The 26383-nt window shown below is 35.5% G+C and overlaps 1 long non-coding RNA gene across 2 annotated transcripts in view; it reads left to right on the top strand.

The window, feature by feature from the left end:
* Positions 1-10548: 10548 nt before the first annotated feature.
* LOC142874960 (uncharacterized) overlaps positions 10549-26383 on the top strand; it is a 64376-nt gene continuing 48541 nt past the window's right edge. For both annotated transcript variants that reach the window (XR_012922546.1, XR_012922545.1), the window contains exon 1: positions 10549-10695. This is a non-coding gene — a long non-coding RNA (uncharacterized LOC142874960). The remainder of the gene's footprint in view (positions 10696-26383) is intronic.

The raw sequence follows: 26383 nt of genomic DNA, 5'->3' as shown, positions 1-26383 counted from the left end.
AGCACATGAACTTTGGAGAGGACAAAAACATTCACACCATAGCAATACCCATGGAAGTTAGGCTCTTATCCTCCCATAGGGCTTGGGAGAGAGAGCTAGAGTTTCTTTTTGAATGTCATGTTTTAAAGAGAGATGGCTCTCAGATCCATGAGAAAACAGTTTGGGGTGTTAATTTTACATCTCAAAGGGCAAAAAAGGATTTATAATTGCAAGCCTTTCTAAAGTAACTGCTTTTAAGAGTGTATTTGGGGGCTGTATTATTCAAGGTTCTCTGGGAAAACAAAACCAACAAGATAGCCCAGAAAAAAATAATGTTTCCTCTCAAGTAGTCAGTCAGGAAAAGTTTCCTCATATTGGTATTGGGGTCAATCTTTTTGTTTTATTTAGGTCTTCAACTGATTGAATGAAGTTCACCCCCATTAGGGAAGGCAATCTTCTTTACTTAGTCCACTGATTGAAATGTTAATCTCATCCAAAAATATACTCACAAATATATTCAGTATAATGTTTGATCAAATATCTGGGCACCCTATGGCCCAATCACTTTGATATGTAAAATGAAGTATCACAGGGATCTATCTGCCTACCACCAGGGTTTGGCTGAAACAAAAAGTAAATTCTCAGTGGTATTGCACTTTCTCAAATAGGCATTTTAAGAAGGGGCTGTGATCATCCTAGGGACATTGTCCTGTGCCACTAGAAGCCTTGCTAGAGTTTGATGGCCTTTTAGTTCGGAAGTTTGGATGAAGTGGTTATGTTTAAAGAGTTCTACAGTTCTCAAGCCTTGGAGTTTACCTTTTAGATTAATCCATCTGGAATTTATTTTTGTATATCTTAAAATGTAACTATACAACAGAGGCACAGAAAGGAAGTCCCACTTTACATGGTTCTAATATACACAATATTCCATTAATATGGTTTTGTTAAATAACACCAGTCCCCCAACAACACAGTTTGAGTTTCAATTACCATGGCATATTAAGTATGAGTAATTGCACGAAGTGCAAACTTCACTGCTAGCTTTTCAGTTCATAAATCATGGTATAAATTACAGATAGGTAGTTCAGTGACCATTCATGTCACTCCTTCAAGGTTTCTCTGTGACTGGTCACTGTGCATTTGTTACTCAGTTCCCACACAGACAGCAATTTGTTGCCTTCTTGTTTCCCAATGATAAATCCATGTAATAATTTACAAAAATGGATAATCAAAAGAGGGAATTGGGCAACAAAGGTAAAAGTGCAGCAAAGAAATGAAAAGTGATAATGCTGGAAGTGAAATTCGAATTGAACATAAATGGAGTTATAGGAAAAAAAATCACTTACCATGAGAATATTGATACTGCCAAAAGAGACTAGATATGCAGCCAGAGGAAATTAGTGAAGGTGAATTTATGGGCATAAATGAGGAAAGTGTTTGTGAAAAGGATGCAGATGTCCTCAAGGAAGTGAGGCTAACAAAAACTTCACATTAAACAAATTTGCAAAGATTATTTCACACCATTGAAAGTGCAAAAGGTAAACTGTTGAGAGCTGATTTAAACTTTTAAAAGGGTATAATAATTTGCTAAGGCATAGAAAAGATGCGTGTTTCATATCATAATTTATACAATAAGACAAGCCTGTCTACTATAACTCTTACGTTTTTTTCCCACACAGAAAACACTTCAATTCTCAATTTTCTAATATTTTAAATTAGTGCACTAAGTAAATATTAACTTTCCTTTTAAAAAATGTTCTGTACATTTCTGACAGCAAGAATATTTAATGTTTTAAAAACAATTTTTAAAGATTACAGAACAATCATTTTTTCCCAATGATTACTAAGAACACTGCATAGTTTCATTTTCATGATCCCATACTACCATGGAAAGCAAAAATTTACTCTGTGTGTTTTTGTGTATGTATACATGTCTGCTTGTATAATATATATACATGTATTATTTCAGCTTACAAATCACATTATTCAAGTCTTTGCTGATATTTTTGTCTGCTTGATCTGTCAGTTTCTCTGAAAAGCATATTAAAAGTTTTTTGTTTTTTTTTTTTTTTTTTTTTGAGACAGAGTCTCGCTTTGTTGCCCAGGCTAGAGTGAATGCTGTGGCGTCAGCCTAGCTCACAGCAACCTCAAACTCCTGGGCTCAAGCAATCCTCCTGCCTCAGCCTCCCAAGTAGCTGGGACTACAGGCATTCGCCACCATGCCCGGCTAATTTTTTGTATATATATTAGTTGGCCAATTAATTTCTTTCTATTTATAGTAGAGATGGGGTCTCGCTCTTGTTCAGGCTGGTTTCGAACTCCTGACCTCGAGCAATCTGCCCGCCTCGGCCTCCCAGAGAGCTAGGATTACAGGCGTGAGCCACGGTGCCCGGCCCATATTAAAAGTTTGAATTGAAATTTTTGTTTTATCTTTTTCTTCCCATCATGCTGTCAGTTATTACTCTATAGTCTCTAGGACTATATCGTTGGTAATTGTTTTATGTTATTGATCTACTTTGCTTTTTTATTCATATAAAATACCTTTTTATCTTTTATGTTTCTTTTCTTATTATAGTCTACTTTTTTAATAACATTAAATTTTTACCATATTTATTTTTTCTCTTTGATGAAGTATTTTTGCCAAGAGTATTTTCAAATAGGGTCTTCAATTTATTGAAAGGTTATTTAAATAAATTGGTTAAAATTTATTGGTCACAGTTACAGATTAAACTCCTTGTTCTACTACTTTCCCCTGTCCTCACTACTGCACTTGGCTAGTAAAAAAATTTTAATAGCAAAAAACTTTTAAAAATTAATAAAAAATATATTTTAAAAATTGCTTAAAAGATTTAAACATCATGAAAATGATAGTTTTGCTAGATGTAAAATGCTAAGTTCAATATATGTTATAGCAGTTTGGAAATATAATCAGTAAATAGAGTTGCTGTTGAGAAATTTCTTGGAAATCTGATGCCTTTATAGCAGATTAACTGAACTGGAAATTCTTAGAATTATCTCTGTCATTGCTGAACTGAAATTTCATCATAATTTTGTATGTGTCTATCCTAATTGATATGTTATCAGCTCTTTAAATTTGAAGCCTTATATTTTATCTCAATTCTGGAAAATTCCATAGTTAATTCTTTTTTTCTGGGCCAGATGTTTTTATGCAGGTTTTTACTTTTCCTGATTCCTCCAAATCTAATTTTTCCTTTACATTCTGATCTATTTGTCTCTTCCTGATACCTTCTTTAAGAGTTCTTCAGTCTGATTTTCTAGTTCATTGGTTTGTTCTTCAGTTGTGCCATACTGTGTTTAATCCCTCTGTAGAGTTGTTTATTTCAACTAATATATTCATATGTCCAGTAACTTCAACTGGTTTTTCTCTATAGCTGCTTCTTCCTATTTCATATTTCTAACATCTGTCTTTGTATTTGGGGGAATATTTATTAAGCTAATTTTAAAATCTTGTTCTGTCTTATCTTTTTATTCCAACTCAACTTATTCCATTGTTTCATTTGCTATCTTTCTGCTACAATGCTTGTGATCATCCTATGGCTATTTTTCCCTGGGAGAGTAGTCTGGGTATAACAACTATAGAAAATCTGGGGAAGAGCCTTTGCTTTTTCTGGTGAGGGAAGAGGGTAGGTAGAACAATGTAGACTTTGTTCTCTGTTACCACCAGGTGAATCTGAATCTCAGACCTCAGTGAACTTCTCTGTAACCACACTGCTCCTTCCTAAGAGTTACCTTCCTAAATATGATCTCTTGCTCACAGGCTGATATTTGGAGGGCAATGGGAAGGAAACAATTCAGGTTATGGACAATCCCACTGGACCTGTGCTTGTCCAGGCTATCCTTTCCGAGGATCCAGCATCACCCTGGTGTAACCCCACACCAACACCTCTGACTAGCTTCGATGTGCTTCTATTGTTTTTCACATTACATCAGGGATATGGCCCAACATGCTAAATCCAGGGCAATGTGAGTTATCGCCAGCTGATTTCCATGAATCTCCTAGATGTATCAATGGTGAGGAGGAGAGAGCCTTCTTATTTTTTTATAATTTCCATAATAAATAGGCCTCCCTTGCCACACAGTGGGGGTCAGGAAAATTTGGGAAATGTCACACTGCCCTAACAATGTTTTCCAAAGTGGTAGCCTCTCTAACTTTCCAACTTTGACACTTTCATATTTTTGAGAGGCTGTTGGCTGAGGCTTATAAAATTGGTGGTCTGCCACCCCCTTTAAAAGTCTTGTGCTGTCCTAGTTTATCTGTCATCCAGGGTACCAGGACCGTGGCCAAATTGAAGGTAGAGACACTCCCATGTGTACAGCCACCTCATCATTGATTATATGGAAAAAGAACATGAAATCTTGGATATCAAGAAATTCCTTTTCTAATAGTAATGTCTTTTCCAGACAAGTAATTGTTAAAATAATAAGCAGAAACTAAAAAAAATCAACATCTTTATGTTTGTTTCCAAATCATAGCATGTATTAATTTAGAATACTTAATCACTTTAGTATGTGTTCTAGAATATCTACATTTCTGTCAAACGGAACATAAGGAGTGAGAAAACTTTAATTGGAAAATAAATAGAATTACATCAAATAGTATTAACAACAAATAAGTACATGACAATTCAAGTTATTTCTATAGTTTAGCTGGTCTTCTACGTTAAGCACCATTACTAAAGAGAATATGTCCTCAACAATGATACCTCATCAATATTTTTAAATTTCAAATGTAAATATTAAGCATGTTTTAAAACATGCAAAATAAAGTCTATGTATATTTGTGGATGAGTTTCACATCTAATTTTGCAAAGGCAGCAGAGATGGTATGTGTATGTAAGAATGTGTTAGTTTGTGTGTGTGTGTGTGTGTGTGTGTGTGTGTGTGTGTGTGTGTGTGTGTGTTATACTTTGCTCCTAAGGTATATTGAATTTTTAAGATATCTCTCTGAAGTGGCTTTGTGTAATTTTGATGATCTTGTTTAATAAGGCATTTAAAAACAAACAAAACAATCTGAATAAAATATCTACTCTTTAAAGTCTAAGTCAAAGGCTATACACATGGAAAGCTGAAAAATAACCAGCTTTTAATTCTGTCCTTTCAACAATACAACTGCACTTTCAAATGTGCTTTGTTGTTTTCTTTTAATTCACTAAAATTAATCTTATAGATGTAGATGCCAGATTTGCATTAATTAAAACTCTACTGTAGAAGCCAGGCTTAATTGCAATCAAATTTGCTTAATTATGCATGGCGAGAGATTCCCAAACGAGAAAGGTTTTAGTAAGGATTTTGGTTTTTTGCATTGACAAAATAAATTGAAATTGTCATTTTTTGTGTTTTATGTAGCACTTGTAAATAATTTGTGGAGCACCTTAAGTCTTCTATGTAAAGCAATGTTATTGCTTAAGTAATTATAACAATCTGCATTTTTCATTGTTAATTGTGGGTGTCAGACTCATTAATTTTAATTTACAGACTGTAATGAAATTAAGAAAATTTTGTGCTGATCTGCTGAAACTTGTCTTACAGGAAGTTGTTTAATACAACGAAAGTTTGAAAAAGTCAAGCCTCATTTTCATAATTTGTATTTTAACCAATACAATCATTCCACAAGTTTTTCAGTAAAATTTGGCTTCAGTACAAAAAGACAAACTGTGTAAACAATTTTCATTTTTAAAAATGACTTGATGTTTTAAGTACAGCAAAAATTAAACTAAAATTTATATTTAATTTAAAATTATATTTTCTGATTAAAGAAAATCTTTAAACATTGGTAATAAAGTTTCAATTTTATTTCATCTGTTTTCTATAGGGGATTATGTTGTTGGGGGTAGGGAGGAGAAGGTTCCAAAAAGACAGATATAACCAAAAATCAATTTAATCATTCTTTGCTCAATAGATTATCAGTGCATTATTTAACTCACATTTCAGTGGGAATTATCCATGGTTATTTTGTCTCAGATATTTGTCATATAGCCATAGCCTTAAATACTGTATCTGTAATCTCATTTAATTTTTCAAATGTAAATTTAAAACAAAGTAATTCATTTGAAAATTAGTAAAACATACAATTTAAATGAAGAAAGTTAATGACAAAGAACAATGCTAAATCTTTTTTATTTTCATGTTAAGACATTGCATTTTGTCCTTGAAGCCTGTTTAAATTTTAAGTAGTATAATTAATATAAAAAATATAATGGAAACAGAAAGTATCTTTCATGCTTATTTAGTAGCAAGTCAACTTTTGGGGAAATTAGCTAAAGAGCCTTCACCTCAATTATTATTCATCCAATTAAAAATTCCAAAACAATTACTATAATTCTGCTTAAAACCAAGCATGAAAATTTGGTTGGTAGTAAAAAACATAATTGTTGAATGTCTCAAAAAGAAAATGACAAAGCGAAGATTATTCCATAATTAAAGCTAACCTTTAATTACTGGTCTTTTAAAATCAAGTTATTCTGAAAAGGTAAAATAAATCATCAGAAGGGTCTTGGCAGTGCATCTCTTCATGTAATACTCTACCACGAGGTATTGGTAGTGACTCAAAATCTTTTCTCTTTATTAACTCAATAGGAGACATAATAGAAAAGGGGAATACTTAGGCAGGATACTAAATACACAAATAAATAGGCATCAAGAACCTACAGGAGTTTTCCCATAATTCATAAACAATGAGAAAAAGACAATGCAGTCCAATGTTTAAAAAAACTGGTAGTGAAAATTCAAAAGAGCACTTTTTCCTCCAAGATTTTAGTTTAAGGATTACTTTTGCATTTTATTTACACTGACATAAGCCTCAAAATTTGTACATTTTCTATTTCTTCACAAGAGCATTTGATCACTGTTTTATTTTTTTGATTCTTAATCCTAAGCAATTTTCACCAGACCCTGGGAATCAAGAGATTCTATTGCCCAATTTTTTGCAGGATTTTTTTGTGCCAGCCTTTAGGATATCAGAAGGAACTTCCTTTACTGAGATGCATTCATAGTATCCTACAAATAAGTAAGATCTCATATTCTGTCATTTTTTTGAAGCCCAACCAGGTACAGTTTTACACAAATCCACTAACTGAATTTGTTTCCTGATGCTCCTTAATCTTTAGAATAATTCTCAACTATACTTTTGTCCTGATTCATGTTTAAACCTTTGTTTTTAGTTTATTCTCTCATTGAGAAGTCACTTTTTCACTCTCTTGTCTCCCTTATCACTCTTTGTTCCTAATTCGTAAGTACTTTTTCCAGCCATATTTTCACCCCTTTCTGTCACTTTTCTTAGCCCATATCCTCTATTCCATTCTCTGTCCCCATTTCATCCTGTCCTCTCTGCCCCTGGTTTCACCCAGAGATGCTATTATGGTGATTGATTTACACAGTGCAGAACATTCCATAGGTATCATATTGCTATACAACATACACATCCCATACAACTATAAATCTAAAAATAACTAGCAAAAGGAGACGTTTAAGTGGAGAGTTAAAAGTGCTAACAGGGTCAACTGGTACAGCCATTGTGTGGATGGTGGTTTCACTACCTTGGAGACAAATGGCAAGAGCCAGTGGAGCTGGGCACTCATGATGAAATCAGTAATAAATCAGACACAGAGTATAAGCATGAATCAAATTACTATGCTCAAATAAGAGCTAGGCACAGACTTGAAAGGAAAATATGTCATTTCCTTTCTTTTCCTACCAACTCACTTCCATCCATCTTTTGTCTCTCTCACTTGATGCCTGTCTTTCTCATCACCATTTCTAAGTTTCCCTTATTCTAGAATTTTCTAAAGAAGTAAAATTTATACCCTAATCCTGAAATGCTTATTCTTCTTATTAAATGTGATATGATGTGTTAAGATCAAATCTCAGATATCTAAAGAATCAGGTGTGTAATGATAAATAACATCTGTGTATCTTAAGAAGTGAAAGCCCGTTCACAATTCAGAAGTGAACAGATGCCACATCCCAAGGATAATTTGCAATCTTCATATGGACTCTAATAAGACCACTCTATCATTTGCAGGACGATGTCACTCTTCTGTTCCTAGATTCATATTATTTCAATTGTTCTTTCAATCATTTAGTAACCACCCTCTACTTGGGTGTAGCCACAAGCGCCCGAATGTTAAAACACTTGCAAGACATGTTCATCACAACCTCAAACAATGCAGCAGAAATATTGATTCATGGGAAACAATTGCACCAGACAGAATGAACTAGCTGTTGTTTTAAATGGGTCATTCGTTTCAAGACAACACTCAGGTTAGTTCCAGAAAAGAAATGATAAGGCAGTAAGTAATTTTTGCCAACTTCAGAGCTTTTCTCAAAGCACTTAAAATTTTTCTTTTTGTTGTAGAAAAATTTAAGCATATGAAAAAATTAAGAGAATAGTGAAATGAATCCCACGTACCTATCATGCAGCTGTAACCACTATGTTTCCTCTCTCCCACTCTCCTTCACTGTTATTTAGCAGACACATCCCATAATATGTCTGTGCATGGACCCCCAATGCACCTTTAATCTAGTGTTAACTATCCTTTTCTTTGGTTTTAAAAAGAGCCTTTATCTTTCAAATATCAGTGAAACTTTACTACAATGTTGTGTCATGCTTTTTTTAAAAAAAAAAATTCAATAGATTTAGAGGATACAAGTGTTTTTTGTTCACAGATGGATTATAAAATACTCAAGTTAGGACTTTTATTAATAGTATACCCATAACCAGAATAGTGTACATAGTACCTAAATAAGTAGATTTTTATCTCTCACGCCCCTTCCAACCTCCCACTTGTTAGTTATCAGTGTCCATCACACCACTTTATAACCATATATATCCCTAATTTAGCTCCCATTTATAAGTGAGAATATGTGGTATTTGTTTTTCTGTTCCTGAGATATTTTACTTAGGATAGTGGTCTTCCAGTTCCACCTAAGTTGCTGCAAAAGACATTATTTCATTCTTTTTTATGGTGTATATACACCACATTTTCTGTATTCACTCATCAATTGATGGGCACTTGGGTTGATTCCAAATCATTGTGATTGTGAATTGTGCTGCAATAAACATTCAGGTGCAAGTGTCTTTTCTATAAAATGACTTCTTTTCATTTGGATAAATACTCAATAATGGGTTTTCTACTATTAATTCTTTCAACCCATGACCATGGGGTGTCTTTCCATTTATTTGGGCCTTATTCAATTTCTTTCATCAATGCTTTATAGTCTTTTACCTCCTTGGTTAAATTTAGCCTAAATATTTTTTATAGCCATTGTGAATAGGATTGTTTTCTTGATTTCTTTACCAGATAGTTTATTGTTAGTGTATAGAAATGCTATTGATTTTTGTATTTTGATTTTGTATCCTGTAACTTTATTGAATTTGTTTATTAGTTCTAACTTTTGGTGAAGTTCTTCAGGGTTTTCCATATTTAAGGTTATATCATCTGTAAATAGAGACAATATAACTTCTTCCTTTCTGATTTGAATTCCTTATATTCCTTTCTCTTGCCTAATTTCCCTGGCTAGGACTTTAAGTGCTATGTTAAACAGAAATGGTAAGACTGGGCATCCTTGTCTTATTTCTGATCTTAGAAGAAAAGCTTTCAACTTTTCACCATTGAGTATGATATTAGCTATTTGCTTGTTGTGTAGGGTCTTTATTGTGTTGAAATACATTCCTTCTATGCCTACTTTGTTGAGAGTTTCTGTCATGAAAGGATGTTGACTTTTGTCAAATGCCTTTTTTGCATCAATTGAGATGATTATACAGGTTCTGTATTTGTCCTTTATTGTATTAATGTGGTGTATCACATTTATAGATTTGTGTATGTTGCATCATCCTTGCATTCCAACATAAATCCCACTTGATCTTGGTGAATGATTCTTTTAGTGTGCTATTAAATCCGGTTTGCTAATATTTTGTTGAAGATTTTTGCAACTATGTCTATGATGGACATTGGCCTGTAACTTCCTAGGGTCCTTGTCTGGCTTTGGTAATAGGTAATGCTCAGCCTTGTAAAATGAGTTTGGAGGTATTTCATTCTCTTCCATTTTTTGTAAGAGTTTGAGAAGAATTGGTGTTAGTTTTCCTATAAATGTTTGGTGGAATTGAGCAGTGTCCCAAGCTTTTCTTTGATGGGAGACTTCTGGAAGGCTGGCAACAAGCAGAACACCTGAGAATGTTGAACATGTAAGGGTTAGATTAAGAGACTCTGGGAGAACTGTGTGAGGTCCCAAGGTGCCTAATCTGAAGAGGACTGGGGCATTGTCCTGTGTATAATGTTTCTTGTGTCTTGTATCTTCTTCAATAAATGTCTCTATTTTTCATATTACATGGCTGGACACTTTCTGGACAGGCCTCATTTATGTCATAGGTTAGGATCCCCAGGAAGCAGACTCTGAGATAGAGACTAGGAAACAGGAAACTTGTAAGGATGTGCTCTAGAGAGTCAAACATCATAGAGGAGAGAGGAATGCAGGGGCAGGGGCCGGTGGAGAAGTTGAGCTATGACATCATAGCAAAGGCCCAGGTGATCTCCAGGGGAACTTGGACCTGGGATGCATCCTCAGAACCATACCACCTTGAGTTAAGAGGAGCAGGCATTTGTACCTCCACATTGACTAATCAGATGCAGAAAAAGGCATGTGATCTTGGATGAGGTCCTTATTTGAAGAGGGCTATGAGGTGTCAGTTGCCATCAGGTAGGGAATGAATGCTTCAGTCCTGAAGGACAGTTTGTGGTAGCTCATCACAGGAGCCTCTACAACATATTTGAAGAGAGGTTTGATATCTTTCCTTCCTACCTACCTACCTACACACACACACACACACACACACACATACACACGCACACACACACTCACTCCTTTACTCTCATAGTTTTAATATCTTTGAGGATTGGGAGTTGGGAAAATTATGTTCTAGCACTGACTCTGAGACTAAGATGTTTAATTGGGAATAGGTCTCAGCATTGCTAGGTATCAGGTTTTTTGTTTTTTTAACATGCAAAATTAGAAGATTGGAGATTTGGGATAAGGTACTAATCAATCATTATCCCTGCTCTCAAACTTTAGGGTGGTTTGCAATTATATGAAGTCATTTATAAATTATATGATTTGTGAGTCATTTAAAAGTTTTATACCTGACATCTTTCTGGTTGTTCTCCTTTGGACACAACCTTGTAGAGACTGAACATTGGCACTTGGTTCCCTGTCATCACTCAATTTTTGTGTTTGTATTAGTTTCCTGTGGGTGCTATAACAAGTTACCACAAACTTGGTGGTTTAAAACAACAGAAACTTACTTTCTCACGGTTCTAGAAACCCAAAGTCCTAAATTACTATCACTGAGCAGAAATAAAGCTCCTTCTCTTCTTCCTTCTGTGTTCAAATCTCCTTGACTACTTCTTAACGGAATACATACGATTGCAATTAGGGTCCACCCTGATAATCCAGGATAGTGTCTCCAACTCAGCATCCTTAATTTAATCACATCTGCAAAGTCCCTGTCTCAATATAAGGTAACATTTAAGGGTTCTAGGGTTCAGGACATACATATTTTTATGGCAGTAATTTTTCAATCTACTACAGTGGTAGAAGGGATTGATATTATATTTATTTATTTATAATTTCTAGAGCAATCAATATTTGTCAAAATAAACTAGCTTATGCTGCAGCAACAATAACAAAACAATCTGAAAACTCAGTGGCTTCACATATGAGAGTTCATCTTACACTCATGTCATAGTCCAACATTGGGGGAAGATTCTGCAACATTTTGTTCTTTAAGGACTCAGACACCTTCATCTTGAGGCTCCACTCAGAACTTGTTTCTTGGCGTCTATTCCAGTTGGTGGGCAGGTGAGGCAAGAGACACAGGGTCAGGCAGACGAGGTTGCAAGGAGAATGCCAGCAGACCCTGCCACAGCATTTTTTGGCACCGGTTCCATCCCCCATGTGCTAGTCTGTATTATTGTTCAAATTATTCATTGTCCAACTTGGGATACCCTAGCCTTTGGCATCCCTCTTTGGAAGAAGATTATATATCTTTACTCTGTGGAACTCAAGCATGACCATGTAACTTGATTTGGCAAATGAAGGGAAGCAGAAGAGGGAACTGTTGCCAAACAACTCTGGCCTTGGCCAGAACTCACTCACAGCTCTCTCCTACATTTAAGGAGCCTAAACAATGTCTAGCTGTATGATCAGGAAAAAGACAACACAAATGTTGGTTAACCCCAGCATTCCCTGCTATGACAATTAGCCATCTTGTTGATACCTTTTCCTTTCTCCATATGGGAGATTATGTTCAAAATATTTACTTTTCCTCCCTGAATCTCCTTCCCTCCCTTTGACAATCCTCTTTGAGAAAGGATCATACATCCTCTTTCGCTGAATTCAAGCGTAGCTATATTGATTGCTTTAGCCAGTGAAATATGAGCATATGCTACAAGTGTTATCTTAGGAATTAGTACATGGTTCAGACACCTCTCTTTTCTCTCTGCCATGAGATGGGCAATGTCCCAGACAAATCTGCTCCATCTACCTAGATCCAGGAATATAGAGAACATGGAGCAAAGCTATATCCAATCCCCCATGGGATTGGATGAAGGTGTGAGTTAAAAATTACACTTTGATGTAAATCACTTGAATTTAGAGGTCTTTTTCTTTTTAACACAGCATAAGCTGAAAAATACACTCCATCATTTGCCAGAATTTATCAATGACAAATCCATGAAATGGAGATGAGCTAAACTCAAAGAAAATGGCTAGAGATTCTCTTACAATTTTCTCAACTCATTTACCTATCTTAGGTTCCTAAATGTGTCACCTTTTTCAGATGTCTTTCCATTTGACTTTCTTTAAAATCACATTTCTCTTCTTGTTTCCTTTATCTGTTTCTTTTCTATCTGTGTCCAAATCACTAAAAGTGTTGTCTGAGCATTTAAACAAAAGTAGAAGCTCAAATTTACAAATTTGACATTTCTTTATCTGGAATTACTTAAGTATTTTAGTACTCTGATTCAATAGTGTTCTGAAGTTAGCTCATATCAGCTCCCAGAGTTTATTGTTAATTTTTCAGGAATGTTGTGAGCAGTTGTTAAACATATTTACAATGAAACTACATAAATTTATAATTAAATAAATTATATTTAAAACAAAGGTAATAAAAACTCAAAACTCATCATTTCTTAATAATTTCACTGGATTTTGCAATTATCAATTCTCTTGAGATTATTTGTCAGCATGGTGGAGATAGTATATAATAATATGCTACTGTGCATCTTTCAAACTCTGCATTTAGTGATTTCACACTGATGGTCTGAAATCAGGCATGGTAGGGGTATTTACACCACAGAAACTGGCATACTTTGCAAATCAGGGCTTTCTTTTAAAACTTTTACCAACAACCCACTGTATACAGTTGGTCTTTCATATCCACAGGTGTAGGGGATTGGTTCCAGGACCCACAAGCATACCAAAATTTGAGAATGGTCAAGTCCCTTATATAAAATATCCACTGGTTCCCCACCCACAAATTAAACCAAACTTAAGTAGAAAATATGTACAGTGGACTCTCTGTATGCTCACTGGGTGGATTGAATCAGTGGACAGGAAATTGTGGATTTGGAGGGCTGACTGTATACTCCTAAAAAATTATATAAATTTTTAAAAGCAAAGTTTGCAAGGCTGTTTTTTTTAAAAAAAAATACATTCCCTTAGCTCTCAGGAGATACTGTCTACATCTCCAGTAAAGATATTTATGGAATAGCCATTTTCTCCTTTAAAAATATATCTGACTTTATGGAAACACTCTGGTACAAGAACTAAACAATGGTGAATTACATATAAGTCTGTAAGAACTAAGTCACTGCTCAAGAAAAGATATCAGCAGAAAATAAAGTGAGATAAAGTTTAGTAGGCTAATAAGATGATTGAATTTTCTGACAGGGTTAATTCATTTGTAATAATGAAAAGGATCTGTACTACTGTAGAAGAAACAAGCTTTTATTATATAAGAAAGTGTTTACATTGCATATATCTATTGTGATTTCAATCTTTGAAAAAAGCTAAAGCTTTCATAAGATAATTATCTTCCTTATCTTCATATTCTGTCTAATTAGTAATTATAAATTGCCTATTTTAAAACAGGATCTAGGACACAATGAAAATTTTTAAAAAGTTAAATCAAACTGGGCTGAATGCCCAGAAAATTTAAAAATTTAGTTTAACACTCCTGGGATTTCTATGTGTATGTCTATGTGTCTATGATTGGGTTGATTAGACATAACTAATTGAAAAGATAAAATATCTGGAAATTAAACCTCAAATAACATTAGTCAAAGATAAAGAAGTATTTTTTTAATCAAAGCACATTGGACAAAAAAAGGCTATCAAGTAACTTAATGCAACATTTTTTTTTTGTAAAAGAAATTTAAGATGTTCAACTTGCCTGCATTTAAAATTAATACTCAGAGACAGAAAATTTACCCCCCCCAAGCACAATACTAATAAATATGCTTATTAATGGAGTCAGGAATTTTTTAAAAAGTATAACAGGGAGAAAATCAGAATTAAATAATAAAAGTAAAGAGATAAGAAAGGGTTTAGCAGATGGGGATAAACATTCAAAGCAGAAAAAGAGAGAGAGTAGGAAAGAGAAAGTATTTAGAACATATTCTAAGGAATGGTCTTAGTCTATGAACATCACAGGGGTTGTCTTTTTGCCCTTTGAGTATTTTGACTAGCCACTATTTTCAGCTGATTAAGTGGATGGGCTTCTTAAAGGCAATTTTTGTTGTTTTCATAGTGCCTAGGATAGTGTCTTGTGTGTGGGTAACACCCCATAATTTATCACCTAATTATTAAATAGTTAATATTTTTCCTAGAAACATCAGACCAGAAGACCCAAGCCAGTGAAAATGCATACCCTAGCATTGATTATCTGTGACCATAGCAGTATATACATTTTGGACACTTGCCAAGGGAATTTCAACCCAAAAGAGAATCAACTGAAAAGCAGAAAAGCCCTGGCTTAGGATAAAAAGGGTTACAGATGTACCTGACAACTGCATTATATGGTATGGCAGTTGTGATATAGTTTTGCTTTTTGTTTTTAACGCTGTCTTGGCTCAATTTTGAGGCCCTGGCTAGAGGCTGGTCTTTCTTGAGTAGCTGATTAAATCCACACTCCACTACTTCCCTCATGGGGCTCTCACACTACAAGATCACCCCAGGGCTGGCCACCCAAACAACTAAGGAGAGACCCCAGGCCATGGAGCCTGTGAAATTATTCAAATTAATCAATCCACAGCAAAACCAAGAAACCTAGATACCCCCACCCCACTTGCCATACATAAAGCTGTCCCTACAGCCCCAGCTTTCTGTTACCTGTCCCCCAGGTACAAATTTCCTGTGTCCCTGACTGGAAGCCTTCTTTCATTTGGATCTGTAACAAAAAGTTCTACTTTTTATTTAAGTATCATTGTGTTATACCCTGTCATCAAGAGAATCTTCAGATCTTATAGAACAGTAACCACATTGAGGGGGGGGGGAAAAAAAACCTAAGATAAAGAAAGTAACCTAAACAATGGCCATGACTACATTATATATATATGTATATATATACTGTCACCAATATAAAATAACTAAGCCTTGCTAGCCAGAGTAATTAAGAAAAGGCTCAGCTCAGCAAGCCCCATCCATTGATGCTGCCTCTCAGTGCTGTTTTCTCCTTGTAGCCTCCAGTCAGGAGAGAGACACTCCAGAATGAACAACTGATCAATTGTGCGTGGGAACAGGCTATAAAATTGCCCAGCATTCTTGTGGTTGTTACTGTGACTACTGCAACCGACCTTTAATCTCCCAAAGCCCATATTAATCTTCTAAGATTTTGAGTGTCAAAGAAGCATTTTGGTTTATTCTACGAGCTAGACGTAGATATCCATTAGCAATGGTGAAGAGACTCAACTCTTATTTGTAAAAATCCCTTAATCTCCCTGAGCTTTAGTTCCTCATCTGTGAAACCTAATAATGGTCCCTAGGTCATTAGATTAATAAAGATGACAAATGTACCACAGTTAATCTAGTTCTTGAAACAATAATCCTTAATTCATGGTAGCTATACTGTCAAAATAAAAATTCTGCTACTAAGTGTTGCTTAATCCTTCGAGTTATCTTTTATATCTATTTCTTTCATTTTAGGGCTATGGCTCTCATCCTTCCAAATCCTTCTGCCCTCTTTAAGCCATGAGTAATGCACTCCAATGACGCTTTTCTTCCAATTGTTCTGCATATCACTTGCTGGCAGGCTGTTAAAGGAAGTACTGATACCTACTGCTTCAAGTTCAGGCTCCTCTTCCTCACTTGCAAGGTTTCACATTCTTAGATCTTTTCACTCTCAATTTCCTTAGCTATATGTTTACCCAACTTTTCCCAGTCACTGAAACTTGCTTCTACTAATGAGAACAACCTAGCTCCTATTCCCTACTTCCCCCTGAAGGTACCATTATTACTTTCACTGCTGTGCCTTTTCCTGTTTTACAACTCCCTCCTAGAAGGCCCTTTAAAGAAAAGTCGTACTCAATGTTCAAGGCCAGTTAAATTACATGCCTCCCATATGGCTTTCTTTTACCTCCTCAAGGTTATCACCACTTCAATTTACTTTTCCCTGCATTCTCTGTACTTGCATCATATTTTCTTGATACCATACAGTCTGGAATCTTATTTTATACCCTCGAGAAAATTATAAACATTATTAAGGCACAAATTATATCATTCATTTCTTTTGCTGGCTTAGCACTTGGCACTGAAAGTGTTCAGTAAAAATATGATTGCCTGAGAATAACAAGCTTAAAATGAAAGCTGGCATTTATTGAGGATTAGCTTTGTGTCTGGCACATGCCCTTTATACTTTATCATTGCCCAAAAAAAGCTGTTGTGATGATTATGAATCATTGCCATTTAGAGATGAAAAATCTGTGGCATGGCAAAATTAAGCCACATGCCTGGGGCTACAGTGTCAGTCAGTCAGTCAACAACTATGTGCAGAGAGTCTGTCCTTCTCTCTTCAGTTCTCCTCCAGTATACAACAGTTGAATAGACACATTGGTCTTTCTTCTCTCCCTTGAAGAGTCCAAGTTCATACTCATCTCAGAGCCCTTGCACTCTTGGCTCCTTCTACTTAAAAGGACCTTCCTCTAATCTTCTCATCATGGCCTCATTCTCATGACTAATCCAATATTATCTCCTTAGGGAGCCCTTTCCAGAGCACCTGAGGTACAGTGGTCCCCAATCACTCCCCACCACACCATCCTATTTAATCTTCTTCATAACACTAATAAAAGCCTGAGATTATTGACGATTGATGATTAACTATACATTAATCTAAACCCCTGCCATCATGAAACTCTGCATATCACATTTAAACTAGGCCAAGGCCACAGCAAATACACAGCCTACAGAATAAGAGAAAATTCCTAAATGATTGATAAAGGACTAATAACCAGAATCTACTAAGAACTCAAGCAAATCAGTAAGAAAAAAACAAACAATCCCATTAAAAAGTGGGCAAAAGACATGAACAGAAGCTTTTCAAAAGAAGATGGACAAATGACCAATAAACATAGGAAAAAATGTTCAACATCACTAATCATCAGGGAAATGCAAATTAGAACCACAGTGAGATATCACCAGTGAGAATGGCTTTTATTAAAAAGTCTAAAAACAACAGATGCTGGCGTGGATGCAGAGAGAAAGGAATGTTTATATACTGTTAGTGGGACTGCAAATTAGTACAAACTCTATGGAAAATTTTATGGAGATTCCTCAAAGAACTAAAAGTAGACCTACCATTTGATCCAGCAATCCCACTACTGGAATATTAACCCCAAGGAAAAGAAGTCATTTTATCCAAAAGACACCTGTATTTGTATATTTATTGCAGCACAATTCACAATTGCAAAGATGTGGAATCAACCAAAGTGCCCATCAATTAATGAGTGGATTAACAAAATGTGGCATATGTATACTATGTAATACTACTCAGCCATGAAGAAGGATGAATCAAGGTATTTTGCAACAATTTGGATGGAACTGGAGACCATTCTCTAAGTGAAGTATCTAAAGAATGAAAAAACAAACATCACATGTACTGGCTATTAAATTAGAACTAAAACTAACCAATGAGCACACATGTGCACAGAGGGAAGTAAAACTCAGTATAAATCAAGTGGAGGGGAGGGGAAGAAGGGAAGTGTGTGAAAACCTACCAAATGGGTACAATGAACACTATCTGAGTGATGAGCACACTTATAACCCAACTCAAGCATAACAAAAGCAATTCATGTAACCAAAAACTTTTGTACCCCCAAAATATTTTGAAATAATAAAAAATAAATAAATAAATAAATAAAATAAACTAGGCCAAGGCAATGGCTTAGTCTCTGTCATTAAGATGTGCTTCTTAAAATTATGAACCTGAGTCATAGAAGGACTTAACATCTATTTTTTAATTTAAAAATCTTGTTGGTAATTCTTTATTTGTTCTGTTATTTGCCATTAAGTAACATTTTTCCTATTTTCAGTCAAATTACAAAATAAAATCTTTAAATTTATAAAAATCATTATAAACCACATGAAATAGGTAAAAAGAAAAGTATAGAATTGACAATTTTATATGGTTCAACCAAAGAGACTAGCTTTAGAGACTGGTAATCTTTGGATACTAGTTGCAATTTTTTACATTCCACATTACTGTCCTCCAAATTGTCAGAGTTGGGGAGAAATACCCTCTATAATAGTTTACTTTCCTGAGCAGATGGAAGGTGTTCTATATATCTCTCAAAATGAAAGTTATGTGCTAAAGAGAATTCTGATTTACCTTGGCTACATTTTATGGAAATATGTGTTGTGAAATAGTTAAAAATCAGTGCGATTGTTTAGATAAAAAAGAAAAAACACTTTGAAATAGGAATGGTTAATGGCTTCTTTTTAAAAGCAAAATCTAACTATAGGCACATACACACAGAGACACAGTGCATCCATCAACCTTAGAAAAAGGCTTCTGGTCTGAGTATTGACGTGCAGGATAGTGGCAGAGCTCGAGATAATGGAGCAGCTTTATTCCTAGAGTGATGTTTTTAACTGAAACTTCATTGATGTGTGTGAGGTTTCTTGAGAGAAAATAACAGATCAAAAATGACTGGATTTTTTCAGATCACCCGAGATGTTTTTTTCCTACACAATTTGGAATATTCCTATAGGTCACTATATTTTACTAATTCTAACTTCAGGCAACTCCAAATTATTCATGTAGATTATCCAATTTGTGGGTTATTTGTAACATTCTTTTTCTCTCTTGCTTAGTATCTACCTAACAACTGACCCACTTCTAAACCAACCCCCTTTCCTGGATGTCCACCAATATTCTCAGGGAATAATAGCTTAAGTAAATGTGCATAAGAAAAGGCAAAATTGTTTGAGTTAAAAGTTGTTCCACACACTCCAAAATATTTTGAAATATTTTATTACATTAGATCATTCGTGACTCTACATTCCTTCACTAGGTGTGACTTATTATCTTTATTTTGAATGTTCGGATTCGGTGTTCCAAATGTTTACTTATTCCCTTCAAAGAATTACTTGTGGAGATGAGATACACTTAGAAGTATCGCTGCATAAATTTAAAACTACCAGGTTTAAATTGTAGTCATGATGTGCTGAAATAGAACAGTAAACTTCACTCACCTGCTTTTGAAAGGGCAGAAATTTACTAGGTGCTCACAGGTAAAGAAAGAATTCTTAAGTCAATCTTAGGATAGAAAGAAGTATAAAGTTTATTTATTTTCCTGAGAAAGAAAGACAGAGAGAGAGAGAGAAAGTGAGAGAGAGAGAAGGTGAGAGTGGCCACAGCTCACAGAGGAAGGGAAGGAAGTGCCAGGCCACTGAGGGAAAGTTGCTTGGAATTTTAAAGGGGAAAAATGGCTTTTTTCCCCTCTGCTTCAGCAGACTGATAACAGAAGTGGCAGTGAAGCAGTTACAGGTTTTCTTTATTTTTTTTTCTGTGAGGCCAACTTATCTGAGTCCTTGGAATTTTGTTTTTGGCAGGAACTGAGACAGAGAGTCACACCCGTGACTTTTGGTCCACTTAGGCCTCTTTAAGGCTGAGAAAATGAAACTCTTAGAGATGACAAATTAGACCACAGGTGTTTTAATTAAACAAAACAAAGGCCAGTTGTACTGTGAACTTATTTCTCTTACTCTCTGTTAGATAGTTTATTTTCCTCTGTGAGATAGGTTTAGTAAGGCCACCTTTCAGCTTTATAGAAATCAGAACTAAAATTTTTAATAAAAGCAGATGAACTTGAATAATATTGTCAAGAAATACATTTAAAAAGTAAAATAAAATCTAAAGAAATAAACACACACACACACATTAAGCCACAGTTGATTGTTGGGTTGTCCTCATATCAAATGAGAATGATTCTTTCCAGCTCACAAAATACTTTCAGATTTAGATACTTCTTGACCTTGTCCTCAATCTAGGTTTTCATATATTTGAATGTCAAAAGCCTGATACTAGCATAATTTCTCCTGTTAAGCCAGAAACTAATATAAAAATCTTCCTGAGGGAGATTCTTTCTAGGTAGTAGGTTTTCAAAGTCCCCTTGGAGACAGAGCCCTGGTACCTGAGAAAGAGAAATATGCGGAGCTGCTTCCAGGAGACACGAAAAGAAATGTATTTGTAATGACACTTGATGTTCCTTGGGGAAGAGTGGTGGCAAACATAGAAAGACCTAGGGAAGACTACACACACTTTCTGAAGCCTTGTGCTGTGTTACATGTTGTGCTGTGTAGAATTGTGTCCACACAAAAAATTCATACATTGAAGTCCTAAATCCCAACACATAAGAACATGACTTTATTTGGAGGTAGAGTCTTTATAGGCGTAATCAAGTTAAAATGAGGTCATTAGGATGGTCCTGAGACAGGGAACTGGCAGTTACTGTTTTGGGAATTGCTGCAGCATTACCTAACTGAGTCAGGAAGTCTCAAAACAAAGTTTCAAATTACTTACCCTGATCCAAACAGGATGGCAGCAGGGCAAGCTCCAGCTGGTTAGAACCAAGATGGTGGAGAAATACCACCCCTTCCATGAATATTCCTCCCCTTGTTTAGCCGATAATTAAGCCATTGCTTAAATAAAAAGGCAAAAGGAACCATAGATCTGGTTCTCTTCTGCAGGGAGAACTTGCCTCTGCTCCGTTTGTGGAGTAGACTTTCTATGGTTTCTGGATAAATCTCACTTTCACTTTATACTGTCAGCTCCCTCCTGAATTCTTTCTTGAGCAAAGCCAAGGACCCACTTGGACGTCAAGTGGCTCCCAGCATTGGGAGTCACTTTTCTGTGTTAGTTCCCACTCTAATATGACTGGTGTCCCTGTACAAAGGAGAATTTTGGATACATAGACAGGCATAGTGAGAATGCCCATGTCTACATCAAGATGGCCGCCTACAAGCCATGGAACAAATGCGTCCCTTACAGCCTTCAGGAGGAACCAATCCTGCCAACACCTTGATCTCAGACTTCTAGCCTCCAGAACTGTGAGACAAAATGTTTCTGTTATCTAAGACACCCACTTTAAGAGTTTGAGGTTGCAGTGAGCTATGATGACACCACTGAATTCTATGTGGGGCGACAGAGTGAGACCCTGTTTCAAAGAAAAAAAAACAAAAAACACCCAGTTTGTGGTATTTTACTATGCCTGCCCCAGCAAACTAATACCAATAGGTGTTAAACCTTGTTCCATCCCTGCAAGATCATCAGTAAAATTTACATTGCACATTAATTATTTTAGTGCAAGGGACTTATTTATTTCTGGGGAATGTAAAGAGCATCTGAACTCTAGATATTGGTGAGTATGTGATAAAAAAAAAAAACAAAGAAAACACAAACTGATAGCCAACAAATCAGTTATTTTACTTTCTCCTTACTTTACATTGTGCCATCATAAAATTCCACAATGTAAAGAAAATTATGCAGCTTTTCCCAATTTCTCTTCTTCCCTTCCATATCCTCATTCCCTTTTTTAAATCTCTATATTTAATAAAGTAAGCTACAGTAGAGAGAGTCCAGTCTTTAAAATCAGGCAGATGAGTATTTAAATTCTCGCTCCGCCACTTAATAAGTTACTTAAATTCTCTGAGGCATAATTTTATGACATGTAAAACAGTGATAAAACTTTCTTCAAAAATCACTGTCATTAAACCAGCCAAATCCAAAATGTAGGACACCCTACATGGTAAACGGCCAGGTTTCCTTATCAAATAAATGGCAAAAAGGGTAGAGAAGCATTTAAAGATTAAAAGAGAGAGACAGACAGACAGACAGACGTACCAACCAGATGCTGGGTGCTATAGTCTGAATGTTTGTGTCCCCCACAAATTCATATGTTGAAATACCCCCAAGTTGATGATATTAGAAGATGGATCTTCAGGAGGCAATTAGATTATCCTCCTAAATAAGTGTGATTAGTGCCCTTATAAAAGAGGCCTGGGGAACTGCCTTGCCCTTTCTACCATGTGAAGAGACAGTAGAAGGCACAGCGTGTAAGGAACCATACCCTCGCCAGTCACTGGATGTGCTAGCACTGATCCTGGACTTCCCAGCTTCCAAAGCTGTGACAAATAAATTTCTGTTGTTTATAAGTCACCCAGTCTAAGTTAGTTAGTTATAGCAGCCTAAAAACTAAGATATTGTGTGCATAACTTGTTTTGATCCTGATTTAAGCAAACCAACTAGATTTTTCAAAAAAAATAATAGGGGAAATTTGAATACAAATGGATATTAAGTCTTATTAGCAGCCTATTTTTTGGTTTTTCATGTGTAAAAATGTCATTGTGGCTATTTTTTTCTAAATGTCCTTACGTGTTACAGATATATTAAGTATGTATGTGAAATATCTGAGACTTGTGTTAATATAACTTTTGAAGTTGGGTGATGAATACATGGAGGTTTCCATAATAAAATTTTTTTGAAATATCATTTTAAACATATATAGTAGAAACTGTTAAATGTGTTTTCTTCCCCTTTGATAAATTATATTTGGATCAGGAGATAGCCTTTCATTTCCATTAAATGAAAGAGAAAAATATTTTCTTGAAAAATAATTTTTTGCTTAACATACATTACTATGGCCCACTGGGTAACTACCATGGCTGCCCATTTTTCAAATGCCTTAACAAAAAAGTTTTTCAAAACAAATTTATATGAGAAAGTACAACCTGGAAATAAGAAAAGTTGTCATCCAAGTATTAGAAATTTCAAATATTTTCTGCTCTAGACAATATCAAAGAAAAGGGCTCAGGCATGCACACATGGAAGATTCCTAATTTCCTCACTTATGAAGGAGAAATATGCCCAGAAATAACTGGAGGTGACTCTGGCAAAGCCCCCTGAGCTCCCCTCTGCTTAGAAGAGGAAAGGTTTGCAGCAGGCCACACAGAAACAACAAAGACAAACAGCTTTCCAAGTGAGGCCCTACCAAAGAATACACTGTGTTAGAAAAGGAGAAAAAAGTCCATGTGGCCTGGTACATGGATACATGACACACAAAATTGATAGTATATTTTATAATAAAAAAGTAATATATATTTAGTCTAGAAAATTTGGAAAGGTATATGTGATCATAAGAAAGAAAGTAAAAGTCGCCTATAATTTTATACCCTAGAAATAACCACAAGTGACATTTTATGGCTAATACTTTCAGACTGTTTCTTTACAGATATAGAGATAAAATACATGGAACTTTTTTAAAGTGAAATTCATATTGTACTACAAAGAAAATTTATATATTGCAGTTAGCAAGTGATTTTAATGGCTGCATAGTATTCCATCGCTGAAACAATGTAGACTAGAGAGCAGAGAATGATGTGACTTGAGCACATGTGTGATTAATTACCCAATCACTATAATCCCTCCCCCAATTCTAAAATAAATTAATTTTAATAACATAAATGGGGGCTACTGCATCAACATTGGGACCTAGAAAAAACAGTCATGAAAATGCCAGCAACTTCTAGGAATTTCTACAAGACAGATTAAATAAGAATAACTAAAGCTGACTCATCACAGAAAGTTCAAGGTAGAGATCCACAGCCTCACAAATACTCCTGGCCAAGGGGTGCAGGGCCAGGCTCTGAGCAAGACAAGAAAATTTCCAGATGAAAATCCTATGGATATGCAGCAGAGGCAGCGGGATGAAGAACAGACACCATGTGGCAATACTGGACAGGGCATTTCCAGAGGACATATCCCCAAAACTATTGTGCTTGGTGAGTGAAAACCTAGTTCTTTTTCTCCTGCTCTATCAAATAATTGATTATGAATTAGTTTAAGACCTCATGCTTGAGACCTCAGGCAGGTGTCCATCTGCATCCAAACAGAAATGAGGAAATCCAATAAAAATCCCTCTGTTTACAGGGATAATCCCATGATTGGTCACAACTCTCACTATTGAAGAAGGAGTGAGTGAGAAATAAACAAAGATAATAGGGCCTGTAAAATAAATCTGTAACAGAAGTGGAGTAGACAAGATCAGAGGCAGAAAATGTTTATATAATATGGAATACGGAAAAAATATTTTAGATATAGGCTGAAGAAAACATTATTTCTATAAAAATAAGGATGCAAATTGAGACAGTAAGTTAAAGGACAGAGATAAAAAGAAACAAAGTAACTAGTTAGCAGAAGTGCGAAGAAGGCATGTGAGATCAGGAATGATTTTTAATAATGGAATATCAATACTTAATTCATTAAAATTTATAATGTTTAATAAGTTATAAAAAAATAAACTGTGCTGAAAGTTAAATATGGAGTTTAGCCTTAAAAATTCTCCCAGACGGGCCGGGCGCGGTGGCTCACGCCTGTAATCCTAGCTCTCTGGGAGGCCGAGGCGGGCGGATTGCTTGAGGTCAGGAGTTCGAAACCAGCCTGAGCAAGAGCGAGACCCTGTCTCTACTATAAATAGAAAGAAATTAATTGGCCAACTAATATATATATAAAAAATTAGCTGGGCATGGTGGCACATGCCTGTAGTCCCAGCTACTTGGGAGGCTGAGGCAGAAGGATTGCTTGAGCCCAGGAGTTTGAGGTTGCTGTGAGCTAGGCTGACGCCACGGCACTCACTCTAGCCTGGGCAACAAAGTGAGACTCTGTCTCAAAAAAAAAAAAAAAAAAAAAAAAAAAAAAAATTCTCCCAGAATACAATAATTAGGGAGAAGAAATAATTAGGGAGAAGATTGAGAACTAACAGTGTTGTGTTTCTGAAGTGGAAAGCAGTACAAATGAAAAATAATTTATATCCAAAGAGATAATAGACAAAAACATATCAGAATTGAAAAAAAATCCTGAATCAAGATAGGAAACAACTTATCCTGCACTAGAAACATAGTCATCATTAGTAAAGAATCAATAACTATAAATGGAGGATTGCTTGAGCCCAGGAATTTGAGGTTGCAGTGAGCTGTAATGATGCTACCACACTCTAGTCCAGGCAACAGAATGAGACCTTATCTCACAAAAAAGAAAAACGAAAACAAAGAACAGGCCATGGGTCAGATTTGGCCCATGGCTGATATTTCCAGACCCATGTTCTAAATAAGTAAAAGAAATTTAATAACACTAATTATAAGAAAAATGCAAATTATCTGATAGATAAAGATTAAAAAATATATATGCTGTCTTCAGGAAACACATCTAACCTGCAAGGATGCATATAGACTAAAAGTAAAAGGGTGGAGATCAGTATTCCAGGCAAGTGGAAGCCAAAAGAAGCCTGGTGTGGCAGTTCTAATTTCAGACAATTTAGTTTTTAAAGCAACAAAAGTAGTGAAAGACAAAGAGGGTCACTATATAATGGTGAAGGGCACAGTTCAACAAGAAGAGATAACAATTTTAAATATATATGCACCCAACTTAGGTGCACCCAGTTTCATAAAGCAAACCTTACTGGATCTAAGCAAATGGATTAATAGCAACTCCATAATCACTGGAGATTTCAACACCCCACTGACGGTATAAGACAGATCCTCCAAACAGAAAATTAATAAAGAAATAATGGACTTAAACAAAACCTTGGAACAACTGGGTCTGACTGACAGCTACAGGACATTCTACCCACAATCCACTGAATATACGTGCTTCTCATCAGCTCACGGGACATTCTCTAAGATTGACCATATCCTAGGACACAAAGTAAATCTCAAGAAATTTAAAAAAATAGAAATCATACCAGGTACCTTCTCATATCACAGTGGAATAAAAATAGAAATCAACCCTAACAGAAACACACATTTCTACACAAAAACGTGGAAATTAAACAACCTCCTA

The sequence above is a fragment of the Microcebus murinus genome, chromosome 13 (assembly GCF_040939455.1).
Source record: "Microcebus murinus isolate Inina chromosome 13, M.murinus_Inina_mat1.0, whole genome shotgun sequence".
In the NCBI taxonomy this organism is placed as follows: domain Eukaryota; kingdom Metazoa; phylum Chordata; class Mammalia; order Primates; family Cheirogaleidae; genus Microcebus; species Microcebus murinus.
This window is presented reverse-complemented; position numbering and strand designations above follow the sequence as displayed.